General features: G+C 37.5%; 1 pseudogene across 1 annotated transcript; it reads left to right on the top strand.

The window, feature by feature from the left end:
- Positions 1-7,094: 7,094 nt before the first annotated feature.
- Positions 7,095-17,798, top strand: LOC308496887 (structural maintenance of chromosomes flexible hinge domain-containing protein 1-like; annotated as a pseudogene). Its single transcript has 2 exons — positions 7,095-7,701; positions 14,084-17,798. The product of its transcript is annotated as a structural maintenance of chromosomes flexible hinge domain-containing protein 1-like (transcript).
- Positions 17,799-18,649: the final 851 nt, after the last annotated feature.

Here is an 18,649-nt window from a genome sequence, read left to right as displayed (position 1 = left end):
ATGTACCCACCCTTAAACTGTCATACAAAACAGTTTTACTGCCCTTCGATAGATGATTGGATACAGATGTGGTATATATATATATATATATACACAATGGAATATTACTTGGCCATAAGAAAAAATGAAATACTGCCATCTGCGACAACATGGATGGATCTTGAGATTATCATGCTATGAGAAATAAGTCCGACAGAAAAAGTCATGAACCATATGACTTCACTCATATTAAATAGGTATATAAATAAATAGGTATATAAAATAGGTGGTATATAAAACTGAAAGAAACATTTCTCTTGAATTAGTGAATTCCAAAATGCTAATTCAAAAAACTATGTGCACCCCCTTGTTTATTGCAGTGCTGTTCATAATAGTCAAGACAGGGAAACAACCGAAATGCCCATCGGTAGACAACTGGTTTAAGAAACAGTGGTTCATTTATACAGTGGAGTATTACTCAGCTATAAAGAAGAATGAAATCTTACCACTTGCAACAATACGAATGGGCCTAGAGAATATTATGCTAAGTGAAATAAATCAGACAGAGAAAGACAAATATCATATGATCTCACTTGTATGTGGAATCTAAAGCACAGACTAAATGGACAAACTAAACAGAAATAGTCTCAGAGATATAGAGAAAAACTGATGATTGCTCGATGGGAGAGGGTGGGGATGGGGAGAAGGTGAGGGGATTAGAAAGTATGAATTGGTAGTCATAATACTGCCATGGGGATATGAAAGAAAGTTTGGGCAATATAATCAATAATGTTGTAAAGATTGTGTAGGGTGTCAGATGGGCACTTGTCTTATTAGGGAGACCACGTCATGGACAGTGTAGATGCCTGAGGACCACTGCACTGTACACCTGAAGTAGAAGCTGAATAATGTTGAATGTCAGCTGTAATTTAACATATATATATATATATATGGTCATGGGATGTGGAATACAGCATAGGGAATAGAGTCAATGGAATTATAACAGCTATATACAATGTCAGAGGGGTAGTAGATTAGGGGAGGAGGATATCACTTTCTGAGGGGTGTAAATATGTAACTATCACATTGTTTTGTACACCTGAAATTAATAAGAATAAATAAATAAAACTGAAAACAAACAAACAAACAAACAAGACAAATAAACAAACAAAAACTCATAGATACAGACAACAGTTTATTAGTTACCAGAAAGTAAAGGGGATGGGTGGTGGTAGAAGAGAGCAAAGGGGGTTAACTATATGGTGATTGAAAGAGAACTGATTCTGAGTACTGAACACACAATATGTAGGTGCTGTATAATAGAATTGTACACCTGAAACCTATATAATTTTACTAACCAAGGTCACCCCAATAAATTTAATAAAAATTTATTTAAAACATAAAAATGGCAATAACTACAAAAAAAATAAATGTCACAGGACAATTTGCAATGAGGGAGGTGCAGAACCCTCCTAAAATGTGGTGCTGTTTCTTAAGAAGAGGGAGGAAATCATCTCTGTTTCCCTTATTCATCTTTCCCTGCCCTCTAACTCCTGGCAATCACTGATCCTGTTACTGTCTCTCTGGTTTTACCTTTTCCAGAATGTCATATAGTTGAAATCATACAGTATGTAGCCTTTTCAGACTGACTTCTTTCACTTAGTAATATGCACACTAGGTGTCTTTATGGTCTCTTCATGCCTGATTGCTCATTTCTTTTTAGCACTAAATAATATTCTATTGTCAAGATGTACCTAAGTTTATCCATTCACCTACTGAAGGGCATCTTAGTTGGTTTCCAGTTTTGGCAATCATGAATAGAATTGCAGTAAACATCCAACACAGATTTCTTGCAGACATAGTTTTATTTTTCTCTCTTCAAATTATGGATTCCAGTGCTAAACAAATGCAATGACTCTTGTCAGCATGGGCCACACATATTTTTGTGCCCTCTTTCAAGCTATGAACTTTACTTTCTCTTATCAAGGAGTAAGATTTCTCAGTTTTTCAGCCATGACTTAAATCTTCTCTTTTGGATATTTTTGCCCCATCATAAAATCAAACCTCAAACTCAACACAAGGGTAATTTTTCATCAAAACACATTTACCGTGTCTTGTAAAAATAGATGTGTTTTTTAGAGACTTAGATCTTACAAGCTGAACAAATCTGTTTCCTCCAGTACTTGTATTGTAAATTGTCAAATCTGAACCTACTGATGTTGCCAGGAGCTTACCACATTCTGTAAACAGGAGATAATAATCGTTTGGATAATAAATAGTAATCATATATTCATCACTAGATATATAAACAACTCATTTAGATACTTTGCACAAACGTTCTCTGAATGAAATTTGTTCACCACTGCCCTTTTGGTTTTCAGTCTGATTGATTTTACCCTGTGAACGGGTAAAGAAGAAGTAATGGTTCACATTATGCATTTCTGATAGCCCTGTGGTGGCTCCACATCTCCTTTATTCAGAAAAAAACACAAAGGTTAGCATTTCATAATCTGCCAATACCACTTTATTAAATGTGTTTTTGACTGTGCCAATGTCCAAAGGTGGCCTCCCAATATGTAATGTATAAAGCGTACAGCTCATAGACCAAATACTATCCAAGCCCACATGCACTTCCTGGGGGAAATGTAATTAAGAGTTCCACATAATGTATACTGTTTCCTTATGTAGCATTTTCAATTGAGTTGCTAGCCCAAAATTGTCAGTCTTGAAGTTCATATTATATATAAGTAAGAAGTGAGTTCCTAGTGGGCTTGTATCATGAAAACAACGATACAACATTTTTGTGGTAATCTGGTGCATGAAATCTTAGCTTTGTTTATTGAGAAGGCTTTCATTCTGTTCTTTAGATACTTGTTCCTTTTTCTATTATGGTATTAGGTTGTTGCAAAAGTAATTGTGGTTTTTGCAATATTTTTAACCTTTTAAACTGCAATTACTTTTGCACCAACCTAATACATTTCTAATACTAGGCATGCATAATTGCTATCTTCAAAATAGTTATAAAGTTCCAAAGTAGAAGGATATTCCAATGGGAAATGTGTTTTCATCTCATGTTGGACACTGTACCATTCCAACATTCTTATCTCTTATTTTGACTGCAATTTCTAAACCAGTGTGAGTAGACTCAGCTTTGTAGACACCAGCAAATTATCATTTACTGAGCAAATTTTCAACCTTCAATTCAATTTGCCCATCTTCTCTCCCATACTGGTCACCATATTCTAGGTACCAGCTCTGTTAGCATCAGGTTCCGCTCCCATTAGTTTCAGCTCCCATGGTTGCAGCTCCTATGGCAAAAGCACAGCCAGCAATAGGTCTCCAAGTCATCTTCCAAGTCAGAGACATTTTGAAAAGCTTGGGCTGGTTGTCCCACATAGTAGTATTGGGAACAAATACAGGTCTTATTACCACCCAACCTCCACAGCTTTCTTATTACTTGAACATAATAAAAAGCTCTTCACGGCTTGGAAATGCATGTAATCAAGTATTATTTTTATTTTATCTTTTAAAAATTTTATTAAATTTATTGGGGTGACATTGGTTAGTAAAATTATATGTTTCAAGTGTACAATTCTAGAATACATCATCTATATATTTTATTGTGTAATCATCACCCAAAGTCAATTCTCCTTCCATCACCATATATTTGACTCCCTTTACCTTCTTCTACCACCCTCTTGCCCACTTAGCTTCTGGTGACCACTAAACTGTTTTCTGTGTCTATCATTTTTTGATTGTTTTGTCTTGTTCATTTGTAGCTTTCAGTTTTATATTCCACATATGAGTGAAATCATGTGGTTCTCAGCTTTTTCTGTCGGACTTATTTTGTTTGGTATAATAATCTCAAGACCCATTCATGTTGATGCAAATGACAGTATTTCATCTTTTCTTAAGACTGAGTAATATTTCATTATATGTGTGTACCACATCTTCTTTATCCAATCATCTATTGAGGTACACCAAATAAACAGCATAAAGGATAAAAATCATATGATCATATCAATAGACGCAGAAAAAGCATTTGACAAGATACAACCTCCATTTATCATTAAAATCGTAATAAAATGGATATAAAAGGCAAGTACCTCAACATAATAAAAACCACATATGCCAAACCCTTAGCTAATATCATTCTCGATGTTGAAAAACTGAAAGCTGTCCTCTAATGTAAGGAACCATTGCAGTTTACATTAAATATTAGTTTCCAGTATACAGCATAATGGTTAGATATTTATATAATTTACAAAGTGACCCCTCCCAGTCAGTCTAGTTATATTATTTTTCTTCTTAGTCTAACTATTAGAAAGGTAATAAACCAATGGAAATAAAATATGATGTTTTGTGTGTTAGACTATAAACTGATTAGGAGTAGTGAATGTGTTTTATTAATTTTTAAATCCCAAGTGACTAGAAGAGTATCTATGTGAAAGTGAGTCAAGCTGTCTGTGTGTTAATGAGTTCCTCTTCTCTAGAAGTATTCCCACAGAAGCTGGGTATATTTCTTCTTATGGTGATTAAGAGCTCAATCTTTGGAGCTAGAGTATTTGAGTTTACACCCTGGCTTTGCCGCCGGTGTTTTTTGAACAAATATGTTAATCTCTTTGCATCTCAGTTTCCTCATCTGTAAAATGGGCAGGACAATGCTACGTACTACATAGAGTTGCTCTGAAGATAAAATGAGTTAATGTATAAAAGCCAGTTAGAGCAGTTATCAGTAGAGACAGATCTAAACAAGAGTTTGCTAAATTGCTAGAGGTTCTAGAGGGGAAGTCCTTCATTGTATGAGCCTTTGTGCTCAGAGTTGAGAAGAACCTTACAGACAATCAAGTGAATGTTTATATGCCAAATTTTTAGCCTGTGTAAACTTCCAGCTTTTCAATTGTTTATTGTCACATAAAACAATTGGATGGAAATGACTAAATTCCTATTTTTAGCTCATGGATGACCAACTAACTGCATAACTTTTTGCACTAGCTCTTAGATAGGGTATGAGGAGTTCAGTGCCATATGAACTGAAAAATATTTTCTCTGCACCATGTAATATTACATTTAATACATTAAAGTAAGAAAAAATAGGAGGCAAATTGTGTATTAGAAAATTCAATTATTTATTGTACAAAATTTAATTATAGAAAAAAGAAGATGAATAATAATTATTTTTCTGATTTTTTTGTATGCAAAGGGCAGTTAAATTCGTGAACTCATCCTAGAAAAAGTGCCACATACCTCATTGCTGAATGTCACTATGGTCACCTTTGACGTACTCCCCTTGGAAAACTATGCACCTGATGCCAGTACCTAGTCCACTCTTCAAAGTAATTTTGGAATCCTTTTCTGGAATGGCCACCAGAGCTGTCGTCATATTACCCTTGATGTTCTGAATGTCATCTAAATGTCTCCCTTTCAATATTTCCTTTATCTTCAGGTAAAGAAAGAAGTCTTTGGGGGCCAGATCAGGTGAGTAGGGAGAGTGTTCCCGTACAGTTATTTGTTTACTGGCTAAAACTCCCTCACAGACAGTGCCGAATAAGTTGATGCCATATAAGTTGATACAAGAGACATGAATTACTGGCGAAAATTCAGGCCATCTAACTTTTTCATGCAGCCTTTTTAGCACTTCCAAATAGCAAACTTGGTTAACTGTTTATCCAGTTGGTGCAAATTCATAATGAATAATCCTTCTGATATCAAAAGAAGTTAGCAACATCTTTGCAACAAGTTTGTGAACTTAATTGTCAGAATTTTCAGATGAATTCTCACTTTGTGGAAAACAACATATGGATGAATATACCACTACAAACTTGTGATTTTACTAGGACACAGACAGGGATGAAATTATTAATTCTATTCAAATAGGATCCATGTTTAAAGAATTCATTATGTCTAGTTAAAACCTTCTCTTATGGGAGGAGATTACCTTCATCCCATGGCAACCCTTCTCCCTACAGAGGAGCACTCACTGTGAAGAGCAGAGACCACATGACATGTGATGAAGGAATAGCAGGACTTCTTTAGAAACATATCCAGTATTTTGTTGTACCTCTCCCAGTCCAGAGATGAGTTAGAGGAAAATCAGGAATCTTGATCTCCATCATTTGGACAGATAGAAGAGAATAGACTCCCGGGAATAAGTGTCACACTGTGGAGAACTTGAAGCTGGGTTTCAGTCTGTGCATCACCTACATAAAGACAGTGCAGGGTCAGGGACAATGCCCTTGCTTCCTCCTCCTTCTACCTCCCAGGTGAGATAGATGTGATGATCTAATGAAGAAGATATGATGCAGGGCAGTGCTAAGAAGACCGAAGATGCTCTGCATCTCAAGGTGATTCAATACTAATTAGGTAAAATTAACTCTGAAGGAGAAACTCCTGATGTTTAGCCCTGTGATGTGTAGCTGTGGAGCCAGAGTGATCAGCGTAGCAGACAGGACAGGAAAAAACCTTGGCTCAGAGCCAATAAATGATCCTTAGCGATGTCTTACTTATATTCTACTAGTACTGTATAGTTTCCTAACACTTTTGCATGATGTTTCATTCAGTCCTCACAGTTACCTTTTGAATGAGGCAGGGCAATTATTATGTTCATTTTATAGAAACACAAAGTATTTGCCTAAGGTCACAAAGCTGACAGATGTCCAACATGGAACCCATGTCTTGGTCTCCTGACTTTCAGTTTAGTGCTTTCTGAACCGCGTCAAACTCTAAGACATGGTGATCTTTCTGGTCATCTCTTAAAAACGGAATTCATGCTTTTCCTCCTGAGCCACAGTCCAGGGCTGCGACCCTGGTCTCAGGTCACACAGCTAGACGCGCGTGGGCGGCAGCTGGTGCGGGTCTGAGCACTAAGAGGAGTGCGCCACGTACCCACGCCTCCCTGGGAGCTGTGGGCCCTGAAAGTGCAAGGTGTATGGGTTTGAATCGGTTCCCGGGTGATCCTCGTGCTTGCTGCTGCTCGGCGGCGGCCACAGAGGGCGCCCCGGGGTTGAGGCCTTGCGCCCCTGGGGGATTGGAACTGAAGGCGCAGTGCGGCACCTGGGCCCTGAGCGCCGAGTCGGTAGGCACCGGCGGTGCTGTTTTTTCGCCTTTCCCTCAATATGGCAGCGGCGGGCATCGCCGGGCCCTCGGTGGGGACTGGAGAGGGCAGCGGAGGCGATGGCTGCAGGTCGGGATACTTGTTTGACCTGCGCGAGAAGGAGTCAGAGCTCCGCGACCGGGTGGTGCAGGTCGGAGAGCGCTCTGACTATGTGGGATTCTGCGCTTCTGAGTGTCAGACCTTGGCATTTCACCTGAAGAGAAATTTGTTATTACAACAAGTAGGAAAGAAATTACCTGTGATAACTTTAATGAAACTGTTAAAGATGGAGTTACTCTATACTTGCTGCTGTCAGTGGATCAGTTATTGTTAACAGCTACAAAAGAACGAATTGAATTCCTACCTCACTATGATACACTAGTTAAAAGTGGCATGTGTGAATATTATGAAAGTGAAGGACAAAATCGTTTGCCATTTGCTCTTGCAGAATTAATTGACAATTCATTGTCTGCTACTTCTTGTAACACTGGAATTAGAAGAATACACATCAAATTGCATTTTGGTGAAACACAAGGAAAACCTGCCGTTTCAGTGATAGATAATGGGAGAGGAATAACCTCTAAACAGCTTAACAACTGGGCTGTGTATAGGTTGTCAAAATTTACAAGGTGTCATCAAAATGGCGGCATGAGGTGAGCCTCTGTAAATCTCCCCTGGAATTTACAACTAATCAAAAAACTCTTAACTCCACAAAGGACTCCCTGCACAGCAGACAGGCAAGACAAAGAGGTCCACTACTAAATTCACCTAAAGGTGGGCGAATCGCACAAGCAGGGAAGGGAGAAGTGCGGAGACGGAGCCACATGGGTGCAGGACGCAGACCTAGCTCAGTGCTATGAGCTCGTTGCATCCTGGAGCTACCGCAGCTGCAGGAGAGGGAAGAACTCGGACTGCTAGGGCTCTGCTTAGGGCCCACAGGGCTGAGAGGACAGCATATAACATGGCTGAACTCAACGCTCACAGCAGAGACCTCGGAAAAAAGACTGTGGGAAGAAGGCTGAAAACAGTGGTTTAAGCCCTCACTGCCAAGCAGAGAATGGAAACCTTAGGCACTGAGACTAGGCGCCTCCTCCCTACCCTTCCAGAGCTCGCCCGGCCCTCACATGCCTGGTGCTAGAAGCGGAACAGTAGCAGTGTCAGATCAAAAGAACAGAATATTTGCTGTTCTGAGAACTGTGGACCACAGACACACATTCACAGCCAAACCAGTTCCGGCAAAGGGGAGAGAGCTGTGGAAGCAGGACTGGCTGTGGTGGTGGGCACCGCCATTGCTCTGGGCCACCTCTCACAACTTACCCCAGCCCTGTCCCCGCCTATCTGGGAGGATCCCTGTAGAAGTAAACAGAACTGCTGAAACGCACTGGCTCTGAATCTGGTGCAGGAAGAGCTTAGGAACTTCAATAGCTCTCTGCATCCACAGGTGAACTGTTAACAGAGAAGCCCGTCTCCCAGGGAATCCCCACATTGTGTGAGAAGCTGGAATAGTGCAGAGAAAACATAGCACTACAGTGTGTGAGAGAAAAAAAAGGCTGCAGTAGGAGAGAAAATAAAATATTCTACCAACAAGTACTGGAAAACAAAAGAAAGACCTCTTCCGATCAACCTATTGCAGAAGCCACTTCTGTAGATGTCTAAGAAGAGAAATGATAAATCAGTAATTGCCATGAATAACCAAGGCAACAAGACAGTTCAGAAGAAAAGTGAAAAGTCTCCAGAAAAGGAACTTAAGATATGGAAATATGTGACTTAAATGACAGAGAATTCAAGATTGCAGTTCTGAAAAAAACTCAACGAGATACAAGAAAACACAGAAAGGCAATTTAATGAACTCAGAAACGCAATCAAAGAACAACATGAGCATTTTAGGAAAGAGATTGAAATTTAAAAAAGAACCAAATGGAATTTCTGGAGATTAAGAACTCAATAGAAGAAACTAAGAATGAAATAACCAGCTTAGGTAGTAGAGTTGACCAGATGGAGGAAAGAATCAGTGACATCGAAGATAGAAATCTGGAAATGACACGGATGGAAGAAGAAAGAGACTTGAGACTTAAAAGAAATGAAAGAACTCTACAAGAACTTTCTGACTCCATCAGAAAGAGCAATATAAGAATAATGGGTATACCAGAAGGAGAAGACAGAGAGACGGGAACAGAGAATATATTCAAACAAATCGTCAATGACAACTTCCCAAACTTGTGGAAAGAACTGGATCCTCCAATCCAAGAAGCAAATAGAACACCTAATTACCTCAATCCCAGCAGGCCTTCTCCAAGGCACATTGTATTGAAGCTGTCTGAAAACAACAACAAAGAAAGAACCCTTAAGGCAGCCATGGAAAAGAAGACGGTAACCTACAAAGGAAAGCCCATTAGATTATCATCAGATTTTTCAGCAGAAACTCTACAAGCCAGGAAGGAGTGGAACCAAATATTCAAACTATTGAAAGAGAGAAATTATGAGCCAAGAATAATATATCCAGCAAAAATATCCTTTAAATATGAAGGAGAAATAAAGATCTTTCCAGACATACAGAAGCTGAGGAAATTTTCTAATACACGACCTGCACTACAAGAAATACTAAAGGAGGCTATTCGACCACCATCAACAGGGACAATTTGTGGCAACCAAAACATAAAAAGGGGGACAGTAAAGGCCTGAACTGGAATATGGGAACGGAGAAAGTAAGCGTGCTGAAGAAAATGGAATACTCTAAATATCAAACTTTCTTTTACATGAACTTAAGGGTAACCACTCAAAAAAAATCCAGAACTGAAATATATACTGTAATAAAAGAAGAAAGAGAGGGAAATATTATAGAATACCACCACACAGAAATAATAGACAACAACAAAAAGGCAAAGAAACAATGGAGACACAGCCTTACCAGAAAACTAAAGATAGAATGACAGGAAATCCTCACATATCAATAATCACCCTAAATGTAAATGGACTGAACTCACCAATAAAAAGGCACAGAGTAGCAGATTGGATCAAAAAACTAAACCCAACCATATGCTGTCTCCAAGAGACACATCTCAGCTACAAGGACAAGCACAGACTCAAATGAAAGGGTGGAAATTGACACTCCAAACAAATGGTATCCAGAGAAAATCAGGTGTAGCTATAGTGATATCAGATGAAACAGACTTCAGGGTGAAAAAGGTAACAAGAGACAAAAATGGACATTTCATAATGGTAAAGGGGACAATACAACAAGAAGACATAACAGTCATCAATATTTATGCTTCCAGTCAGGGAACACCAAAATATACCAAGCAACTACTAACAGAACAAAAGGGAGAAATTGACCAAAACACAATTATACTAGGGGACTTAAATACATCATTGACAGCTATGGATAGATCATCCAAACAGAAAATAAATAACGAAATAGTAGCCCTAAATGACACATCAGATGAAATGGACATAATTGACATATAAAGAGCACTTCATCTTAAAACATCAGAGTATACATTTTTTTCTAGTGTACGTGGAACATTCTCAAGGATAGACCATATATTGGGACATAAAATCAGCCTCAGCAAATTTAAAAAGATTGAAATCATACCAAGCATATTCTCTATTCACAAGGCTTTGAAATTGGATATCAATTGCAAAAAGAAAGCAGGAAAAAACACAAATACATGGATATTAAACAACATACTTTTAAAGAATGACTGGGTCAAAGAAGAAATTAGAGGAGAGATCAAAAGATTCATAGAAACAAATGAGAATGAAAATACATCCTACCATAATTTTTGGGATGCCGCGAAAGCAGTTTTAAGAGGGAAATTTATATCATTACAGGCCTATCTCAAGAAGCAAGGAAAATCCCAAATAAATAACCTCATATTAAACCTTAAAGAACTAGAAAAAGAAGAACAAATGAAACCCAAGGTCAGCAGAAGAAAGGAAATAACAAAAATCAGAGCAGAACTAAACGAAATAGAGAAATAAGATGATAGAAAAAATTAACGTGACAAAGAACTGGTTCTTTGAAAAGATTAACAAAATTGACAAACCCTTGGCTAGACTCACTAAGATAAAAAGAGAGAAGACACTGTTTAACAAAATCAGAAACGAAAAAGGGGAAGTTATCACGGACATCACAGAAATACAAAGGATCATCCAAGAATACTATGAAAGACTGTATGCCACCAAATTCAATAACCTAGAAAAAATGGACAAGTTCTTAGAAATATATAGCCTTTTTTGGCTGAACCATAGAGAACTGGAAAATCTATATGGACCGATCACCAGTAACAAAATTCAATCAGTCATCCAAAACCTTCCCAAAAGCAAAAGTCCGGGACCAGATGACTTCACTAGTGAATTCTACCAAACATTCAAAGAGGAACTAATACCAATCCTGCTCAAACTCTTCCAAAAAATTGAAGAAGAGTCAGTACTCCCTAAATCATTTTATGAGGTCAATGTTACCATGATACCAAAACCTTAAGGAAAACACAAAAAAAGAGAACTACAGACCAATATCTCTGATGAATACAGATGCAAAAATCCTAAACAAAATTCTACCAAATCGAATATAACAATGCATTAAAAAGATTATTCATCACAACCAAGTGGGATTCATCCCAGGTCACAAGGATGGTTCAACATCTGCAAATCCATCAATGTGATACATCACATAAACAAAATAAAAGACAAAAATCACATGATTATGTCAATTGATGCAGAAAAAGCATCTGACAAGATACAACATCCATTTATGATTAAAACACTTAATAAAATAGGCATAGAAGGAAAATACTTAATATAATAAAGGCCATATATGATAAACCCTCAGCTAATATCATAATTAATGGTGAAAAACTGAAGCCCATTGCTCTACATTCAGGAACCTTACAGGGTTGTCCCCTATCACCTCTGCTTTTCAACATAGTGTTGGAAGTCCTTGCCAGAGTAGTCAGGCAAGAGAAAGAAATAAAAGGCATCCAAATTGGGAATGAAGAAGTGAAATTGTCACTCTTTGCAGATGACATGATGCTATGTATAGAAAACCCTAAAGACTCTACCAAAAAGCTATTAGAAACAATCAACGAATACAGTAAATTTGCTGGCTACAAAATCAATGTACAAAAGTCCATTGCATTCCTATATACTAACAATGAAATCTCAGCAAAAGAAATACGAAAACAATTCTTTTTGCAATTGCAGCAAAAAGAATAAAATACCTAGGAATAAACTTAACCAAGGATGTGAAGGACCTATATGCTGAAAACTATAATACATTTTTGAAAGAAATTGAAGAAGACACAAAGAAATGGAAAGACATTCCGTGCTCATGGATTGGAAGAATCAACATAGTGAAAATAGCCATATTACCCAAAGCAATATACAGATTTATTGCTATCCCCATCAAAATCCCAATGGCATTTTTTAAAGAAATAGAACAAAAAATCATCAGGTTTGTTTGGAACCACAAAAGACCCCGAATAGCCAAAGCAATCTTAAGAAAAAAGAACAATACTGGATGTATCACACTGCCTGACTTTAGCTTGTACTACAGGGCTACAATAATCAAAACAGCATGGTATTGGCAGAAAAACAGACACATAGACCAATGGAATAGAATTGAGAACCCAGAAATAAAACCCCATAAATATGGACAGATAATTTTTGACAAAGAAGTAAAAAACGTGCAATGGAGAAAAGACAGCCTCTTCAATAAATGGTGCTGGGAGAATTGGATAGCCAGGTGCAAAAGAATGAAACTGGACTGCTATCTGTCACCATGTACCAAAATTAGTTCAAAATCGATCAAAGACTTAAGCATAAGACCGGACACAATAAACTGCATAGAAGAAAACATAGGTACTAAACTTATGGACCTTGGGTTCAAAGAGCATTTTATGAATTTGACTCCAAAGGCAAGGGAAGTAAAAGCTAAAATAAATGAATGTGACTATATGAAACTTAAAAGCTTCTGCACAGCAAAAGAAATCATTGACAAAATAAAGAGGCAACCAACTGAATGGGACAAGATTTTTTGCACACAGTGCCTCCGATAAGGAGCTAATATCCAAAATATACAAGGAACTCAACAACAAAAAAACAAACAACCCAATTGAAAAATGGGTAGAGGACCTGAAGAGACATTTCTCCAAAGAGGACATACAAATGGCAAATAGACATATGAAAAAATGCTCAACATCACTAATCATCAGAGAAATGCAAATAAAAACCACAATGAGATATCACCTCACCCCAGTCAGAATGGCTATCATCAACAAAACATAGTAACAAGTTTTGGAGAGGTTGTGGAGAAAAAGAAACCCTCATACACTCTTGGTGGGAATGCAGACTGGTGCAGACACTATGGAAGGCAGTGTGGAGATTCCTCAAAAAAATTACGAATAGAATTACCATATGACCCAGCAGTCCTTGTTCTGGGTATCTACTCCAAAAATCTGAAAACATTTATACTCCATTTATACGTGTGCTCCAATGTTCACTGCAGCTTTGTTTACGGTGGGCAAGACATGGAAACAACCAAAATGTCCTTCGACAGATGAATTGATAAAGAAGTTGTGGTATATATATACAATGGAATACTATTCTGCAATAAGAAAAGATGATATAGGAACATTTGTGACAACATGGATGGATCCTGAGAATATAATTCTAAGTGAAATAAGTCAGACAGAAAAAGCAGAGAACCCTATGATTTCACTGATTGGTATATAAACCAAAAACAACAAAAGAACAAGACAAATAAATGAGAAACAAAAACTCATAGACACAGACAATAGTTTAGGGGTTACCAGATGGTAAGGGAGGTGAGGGTTGGGAGATGAGTGTAAGGGGGATCAAATATATGGCGTTGGAAGGAATACTGACTCTGGGTGGTGAATACACAATGGGATTTATAGATGATGTAATACAGAATTGTACACCTGAAGTCTATGTAATTTTATTAACAATTGTCACCCCAATAAATAAATAAATAAAGAAAAAGAATACAAAGCAATGTGACTTTGAAAGTGATCATTCAGGATATGTTCCACCAGTACCAGTGCCATACAGTTTAAATAGTGATATTTCCTATTTTGGTGTTGGGGGCAAGCAGGCTGTTTTCTTTGTCGGACAATCAGCCAGAATGATAAGCAAACCTGCAGATTCCCAAGATGTTCATGAGCTTGTGCTTTCTAAAGATTTTCAGAAGAAGGAGAAAAATAGCCAATATATAGTCGATATATTAGGAACAGAAAGGCATCTGTTTCTGTTCACATTACAAATGATGATGAAAGTTTTCTACATTATCTTATCTCAGAGAAGGAAACAAATGGCTTTACTGCTGTGGTTATCACAGGAGTACCATCAGAACACATACAGTACTTGAGAAATTATTTCCATCTTTGGACAAGACAGTGCATATTTATCATTACTATATTCATGGCCCAAAAGGAAATGAAAAATGTACATCAAAAGAAGTTGGACCTTTCAGCAACATTGATATTGAAATTTCTGTGTTTGAAAAGGGGAAGGCACCTAAGAAGGTACCCTAAGGGAAATACAAGATGACATGCAGACGTTGTATATAAACACAGCAACTGATAGTTTTGAGTTCAAAGCTTATGTTGAAGGAGACGGTGTAGTGGAAGGGATTATCCGATATCACCTTTTCTTATATGATAGAGAAACTTATCCTGATGATCCATGCTTTCCATCAAAAAAAGATGAAGACAATGATGATGATTGTTTTATACTTGAGAAAGCAGCAAGAGCGAAAAGGCCTATTTTTGAATGTTTTTGGAATGGACGACTAATACCATATACATCTGTTGAAGACTTTGACTGGTGTACTCCACCTAAGAAAAAAGGGCTTGCACCAATTGAGTGCTACAATAGAATATCTGGTGCATTATTCACTAATGACAGATTCCAGGTCAGCACAAATAAACTGACTTTTATGGATCTTGAACTATAATTGAAAGATAAGAACACGCTTTTTACAAAGATTTTAAATGGACAGGAGCAGCAAAAGAAAATTGACAGAATTGGCTTTATGGATGAAGGACTGTCATGAAAAGTGTGACAAACAAATAAAGTTTACATTTTTAAAGGAATAATTACACGTTCTGATCTTCCTTCTAAAAAGCAGGGCCCCTGGGCCACATACTCAGCAATAGAATGGGACAGAAAACTATACAATGCAGGACAGCTGGTCAAGACAGTCAAGACACCTCCTCTCTTTTATGGAAGCATAGAAAATTTTTTTCTTTATGGTGATCATGATGGAGAAGTATATGCTACAGGAGAAGTTCAAATTGCAATGGAACCTTGAGCACTGTATGATGAAATAAAAACTGTGCCCATTGCAAAGCTAGATAGAACAGTTGCTGAGAAAGCTGTAAAAAAATACGTACAAGATGAAATAGCAAGGCTCACTGATAGATTGTCAGTAACTTGGCCTGAAGGAGATGAATTATTGCCAAATGAGATTAGGCCTGCTGGAACCCCCATTGGTGCATTAAGAATTGAAATACTGAACACAAAGGGAGAGGCAATGCAAAAGCTTCCAGGAACAAGTCATGGAGAGTCAAAGAAACTCCTCATTGATCTCAAAGTTATACTACACTCTTCAAGTGGAAATAAAGAAATCATTTCACATATTAGTTAACATGGAGGAAAATGGCCTGACTGGTTTAAAAAAATGGAAAATATTCAAAAGTTGGGGAATTATACATTGAAATTACAAGTTGTATTGAATGAAAGTAATGCGGACACTTATGCTGGAAGATCTTTACCACCTAAAGCAATTAAGTTTTCTGTTAAAGAGTGTAAGCCGGAGAAATTCTCATTTGGTCTCCTGGATCCTCCTTTTTGTGTTGGAGTTCCGTTCAATATCCGTCTGGAATTTCAGGATGAATTTGGTCATACTAGTCAACTAATAAATGATATTCAGCCAGTTCTTGAAGCATGTGGTTTATCTTTACAATATGAAGAAATAACCAAAGGACCAAGTTGTGTAATTCGAGGTGTTACAGCTCAGGACCCTGTAAATTCTTGTCAAGGCAAGAATTTTAATCTGAAAGTTATTCTGCCAGGTTTAAAAGAAGACTCACAGATTTTGAAAATTAGATTACTACCAGGTCCCACTCATCGATTGAAAGTGAAACCTGATTCTGAAATTATAGTTATAGAAAATGGAACAACTTTCCCATTTCAGGTGGAAGTTTTGGATGAATCAGACAATATAATAGCACAACCAAAATTAATTGTTCATTGTAAGTTTTTAGGTGCTCCTAACCTTCCAGTCTACACTGTGGATTGCAGTAGTTCTGGAACGAATATTTTATCAGGATCTGCAATTCAAGTTCAGAATATTAAAAAAGACCAGACGCTTAAAGCTAAAATCAAAATACCTTGTTGTAAAGATGTGGCACCTGTGGAGAAGACTTATTAAGTTGCTTCCCAGGAGTCATGTTGCAAGATTACAGATATTCAGTGTGGAAGGACAAAAGGCAATCCAGATCAAACATCAGGATGAGGTTAATTGGATAGCAGGCGATATTATGCATAATCTTATTTTTCAAATGTATGATGAAGGCAAAAGAGAAATCCATGTAACATCAGCTTTAGCAGAGAAAATTAAAGTTAATTGGACTCCTGAAATTAACAAAGAACACTTGCTACAGGGTCTGCTTCCTGATGTACTAGTACCAACATCTGTAAAAGATATGCTCTATTGCCAGGTTTCATATCAAGATGATCATGTGTTTTTGGAAAGTGCATTTACAGTAAGACCCCTTACTGATGAACCTAAACATCTAAAGTGTGAGTTAAAAGGAGGAAGAACAGTACAGATGGGCCAAGAGCTTCAAGGAGAAACAGTTATAATAGTTACAGATCAGTATGGAAATCAGATGCAAGCATTTTCATCAAGTTCTTTATTTTTCTTGGGAATTGATAGAATTGGACTTGATAGCTCACAGTTGAAAACCATTTTTCAGGAAAATACACAAAGTATAAGTGTAAGAGGCAGCAAATTTATTCCAGGTTCTCCTGGAAATAAGGATCTTTGTTTTACTTGGCGTGAGTTTTCTGACTTTATTCGAGTGCAGCTAATTTCTGGACCACCAGCTAAACTACTTCTTATAGACTGGACAGAATTAAAGGAGTCCATTAAGTGATTAATGAAAGAGAATTACAGAATCCTCTCATTGTTCAACTTTGTGATCAGTGGGACAATCCAGCACCCATACCACAGGTTAAAATAAATCTAATAAAAGCTAACAATTTAAAGCTTACTCCTTCAAACCAACAGCATAAAACAGGTGAAAGGGGCAGGGCTAATTTGGGTGTTTAGTGTTCAGGCCCCCAGAGGAGAACATGCTATGCAGGTTAAAGCTATCTATAACAAGAATACCATAGAAGGACCTACAATTAAGTTAATGATTCTTTCAGACCCTGAAAAACCCATCGTCTGAATGTTAAATATGACAAAGATACTTCCTTTTTAGCAGGGGGTACTTTCACTGATTTTATGATTACTGTTGTCTCTGAAGATGATAGTATCATTAAAAATATTAGTCCAGCACGTATTTCCATGAAAATGTGGAAGCTCTCTAACAATGGGAACTGACCACCAGCAAATGCAGAAATATTTAGTTGTACTGAAATAAAATATGATGACCAGGAAGATGGCTGCTTCTATTTCAGTCCTCTGTGTCCTTAAGAAGTCTTTACTGGGTGGGCCCCATGGCTCAAGTGGTTGGAGCTCCGTGCTCCTAATTCCGAAGGCTGCCGATTTGATTTCCATATGGGCCAGTGGGCTCTCAACCACAAGGTTGCCAGGTTTGATTTCCCACAAGGGATGGTGGGCTGCGCCCCCTACAACTAGCAACAGAAACTGGACCTGGAGCTGACCTGTGCCCTCCACAACTAAGACTGAAAGGACAACAACTTGAAGCTGAACGGCACCCTCCACAACTAAGATTGAAAGGACAACAACTTGGAAAAAATCCTGGAAAAATACACACTGTTCCCCAATAAAGTCCTGTTCCCCTTCCCCAATAAAATCTTAAAAAAAAAAACTGAACTCATGTGCACACACATATATGTATTTGGTATGTATGTATACGTGCATGCATACTTTTTGCATTATAAACTTATATATGGTCATTGAAGAAACATTGGTTGGAAAATAAAGAAGAAAATGTGTACCATCACCTAAATACTATTACCATTGACATTTGATGTATTTTCTAGGGAATCAAGTGAAAATTTGCTATGAGCAGGAAGATTCCACTTGATTTTCTTGGGTTATGGTTTGTTTGAGAAACAATGTAAAAACAGTTTTCAGATGTTTGACTTTAGAAATGTGTGACAATATTTCCTTCCTCAAATTTACTTGGGCTTAGTCAACCCACCTCCTCAAGAGCTGGGCTTTTCATAAATTGAAAGTGCTTGCTAATCTCGCACTCATACAACCATTGTGCCTTTTTTCTCTTCTCATCTTTAATGGCATATCCAATTTCTGGCTAACCATCTTCTACTTCATGAGATCCTACTAAGTCATCTCATTTC

This window comes from Rhinolophus hipposideros, assembly GCF_964194185.1.
Source record: "Rhinolophus hipposideros genome assembly, chromosome: 4".
Taxonomy (NCBI): domain Eukaryota; kingdom Metazoa; phylum Chordata; class Mammalia; order Chiroptera; family Rhinolophidae; genus Rhinolophus; species Rhinolophus hipposideros.
Note: the sequence above shows the minus strand (reverse complement) of the source record. Positions and strands in the feature narration are given on the sequence as shown.